At 45.6% G+C, this 3,446-nt stretch overlaps 1 long non-coding RNA gene across 2 annotated transcripts; it reads left to right on the top strand.

Annotated features, from left to right (window-relative positions):
• The first annotated feature begins 921 nt into the window (after positions 1–921).
• LOC115416846 (uncharacterized) lies at positions 922–2,016 on the top strand. 2 transcript variants are annotated; one of them, XR_003935035.1, is made up of 4 exons: positions 929–957; positions 988–1,437; positions 1,547–1,576; positions 1,729–2,016. It is a non-coding gene; the product is annotated as an uncharacterized LOC115416846 (long non-coding RNA). The 2 variants fall into 2 exon arrangements; XR_003935034.1 differs by having other exon boundaries at positions 922–1,437.
• Positions 2,017–3,446: the final 1,430 nt, after the last annotated feature.

Here is a 3,446-nt window from a genome sequence, read left to right as displayed (position 1 = left end):
GGGGGGAGGAAGAGGAGGAGGAGGAAGAGGAGGGGAGGGAGGGGAGGAGGAGGAAGAGGAGGGGGGGGGGAGGAGGAAGAGGAGGGGGAGGGGGAGGAGGAGGGGGAGGAAGAGGAGGAGGAGGAAGAGGAGGAGGGGGAGGAGGAGGGGGAGGAAGAGGAGGAGGAGGAAGAGGAGGGGGAGGGAGGGGAGGAGGAGCAGGAAGAAGAGGAGGAGGGGGAGGAGGAGGAGGAGGAAGAGGAGGGGGAGGAGGAGGAGGAAGAAGAGGAGGAGGAGGGGGAGGAAGAGGAGGAGGAGGAAGAGGAGGGGGGGAGGAGGAGGAGGAAGAGGAGGAGGAGGAAGAGGAGGGGGAGGGAGGGGAGGAGGAGCAGGAAGAAGAGGAGGAGGGGGAAGAGGAGGGGGAGGGAGGGAGGGGAGGAGGAGGAAGAGGAGGAGGAGGAGGAAGAGGAGGAGAAGGAGGAGAAGGAGGAGAGGAGGAGGAGGAAGAGGAGGGGGAAGAGGAGGAGGAGGATGAAGGTAAATATGCACAGACCTCCCACACATGTATATGAACATGATGATGGTCCTGACCTGTGACCTGTGACCTGTGACCTGTGACCTTTGACCTGGTGAATGTCAGACGTCCTGATGCTGAGCTTTGAACACAGTCAGAGTCTGATGAGAGGAAATGTCAGTGAACACACCACCGACACCGTCACCACGGCAACCACCACCACGATGACGACCACAGGACACGACGACAGGCAGAGGACAGACTGCAAGAAGAAAAAACAGAAAAGAACTCATGGAAACGACAACCAATGGAACACATGAGCCCAGGGGGTCCAACATACGGCACCTGGACCCAAACTGGGCCACAACTGGAGCCAAAACAGGGGCCAAAACTGGGCCAAGAGGGGCCGATCAGGTCTAGTCAGGTCCAGTCAGGTCTAGTCAGGTCCAATCAGGTCTAGTCAGGTCCAGTCAGGTCTAGTCAGGTCCAGTCAGGTCTAGTCAGGTCCAATCAGGTCTAGTCAGGTCTAGTCAGGTCCAATCAGGTCTAGTCAGGTCCAGTCAGGTCTAGTCAGGTCCAATCAGGTCTAGTCAGGTCTAGTCAGGTCCAATCAGGTCTAGTCAGGTCCAATCAGGTCTAGTCAGGTCCAGTCAGGTCTAGTCAGGTCCAATCAGGTCTAGTCAGGTCTAGTCAGGTCCAATCAGGTCTAGTCAGGTCCAGTCAGGTCTAGTCAGGTCCAATCAGGTCTAGTCAGGTCCAGTCAGGTCTAGTCAGGTCCAATCAGGTCTAGTCAGGTCCAGTCAGGTCTAGTCAGGTCCAGTCAGGTCTAGTCAGGTCCAGTCAGGTCTAGTCAGGTCCAATCAGGTCTAGTCAGGTCCAATCAGGTCTAGTCAGGTCCAGTCAGGTCTAGTCAGGTCCAGTCAGGTCTAGTCAGGTCCAATCAGGTCTAGTCAGGGTCCAGTCAGGCTAGTCAGGCCAGTCAGGTTAGTCAGGTCCACTCATGTCTAGTCAGGTCCAAGTCAGGTCCTAGTCAGGTCAGTCAGGTCTAGTCAGGTCCAATCAGGTCTAGTCAGGTCCAATCAGGTCTAGTCAGGTCCAGTCAGGTCCAGTCAGGTACTAGTCAGGTCAATCAGGTCTAGTCAGGTCCAGTCAGGTCCTAGTCAGGTCTAGCAGGTCCAATCAGGTCTAGTCAGGTCAAGTCAGGTCTAGTCAGGTCTAGTCAGGGTCCAAATCAGGTCTAGTCAGGTCCAATCAGGTCTAGTCAGGTCCAATCAGGTCTAGTCAGGTCTAGTCAGGTCCAATCAGGTCTAGTCAGGTCCAATCAGGTCTAGTCAGGTCCAATCAGGTCTAGTCAGGTCTAGTCAGGTCCAGTCAGGTCTAGTCAGGTCTAGTCAGGTCTAGTCAGGTCCAATCAGGTCTAGTCAGGTCTAGTCAGGTCTAGTCAGGTCCAATCAGGTCTAGTCAGGTCCAATCAGGTCTAGTCAGGTCCAATCAGGTCTAGTCAGGTCTAGTCAGGTCTAGTCAGGTCCACGGATGAAAACAATATGAACAATCTGATGTAAAGGGGTCCGAGCAGTAAAAAACCATCAGAATAAACTTTAAACAATGACTAATACTAATGTTTTAGTGTAAAAAATAAAACTATATGAAAATACTTACACTGACAAACTATCCTTTAACAAAAAATGTGAAAAACACCAACAAATATGAACAACCTGGAATTTATTTGAAGAAATCAGTGGAATTGGACCCATATTCTGTCTGGTATTAACTGTTGTGTGTACTTTAGATTTTATTGTTATTATTATATTATGTATTATTTTGTATTTTAGGCAGATTAGTGTTAAAATGACACTGATTTTCTGAAGACGTTTCAGGCTCATGTTATTTAAAGTTTTTACAGGATAGTTTGTAGGTGTGAACATTTTCCTAATGTAATCTGACATTGTTTTTGTCATTTTATTACATCATGTTTGTTTTCATTTGCTTTTCATCTGTATTTTTTAAGTCATTTTTCTTTTATAGTGTTTATCATCACATCATTTTTGTTTTTTTATAGTTTTCAACTTGTTACATTTTTAAAAGATAATTTTCTTTACTGTTATTTTCACCTCATCACGGTTTTCTAAATTAAAAAAAAAAAGGTTTTCTGTCATTTTCATCCTGTTTAATTTTTTGTCATCATTTTCATCTTTGACATGATTTCTTTTTCACTCTAAAACATATCCAATCCAATCCAACTTTATTTGTAAAGCACTTTAAAACAACCACAGTGGACCACAGAACAGTACAGAAGAATAAATAAAACCAAAACAAAAGAACACAATACAAGAATAGATTCAAAAGACATAGAACTGGACAAAAAATGCAGTACAGAAAAAAAATAAAAACAAAATAAAAGAATAAAATAAAAAAAGACAAAACTGTACAAAAACAGTGCAGTACAGAAGAACAAATAAAACCACAGAAACAGAAAAGTTTGGAGTTTGATTATTGAAGGTTGAAGGTACTTCATTATCTCCTGAAGGTCAAATATTATTCACAGGTTATAATGTTATTATGTGTTGATGATGTTTTAATTGGAGCTGTTTCACATCCTAACAGGTTAAAGGTGACACTTCTGCATCAGACCTCCTTATAAACATGAACAGATCTGGTGTAAAACTGGAATAACTGAGGAAAAACGAGGAAAAAACTCTGAGTTCAAACCTGAAAGAACGTCCACCAGGGAGAATAAACTTTATGCTTCACTGAAACATTGGAGAAAGTTTCATATTTTAGAGTCAAATTACACCAAAGCTTCCACATAAAGAGGAGGGACCGAGGACAAACAGACGTCCTGTCAGAGTCCTGTCGCCATGGAAACCGTCAGTCACGGCGGCGGCGGAGGTGCTGAGTCTGCGTTCTGGTTTCATGTTATTTAAATGTGTGTCTGAAGGCGGATCTACATACA

This window comes from Sphaeramia orbicularis, unplaced genomic scaffold (genome assembly GCF_902148855.1).
Source record: "Sphaeramia orbicularis unplaced genomic scaffold, fSphaOr1.1, whole genome shotgun sequence".
Lineage (NCBI taxonomy): Eukaryota > Metazoa > Chordata > Actinopteri > Kurtiformes > Apogonidae > Sphaeramia > Sphaeramia orbicularis.
This window is presented reverse-complemented; position numbering and strand designations above follow the sequence as displayed.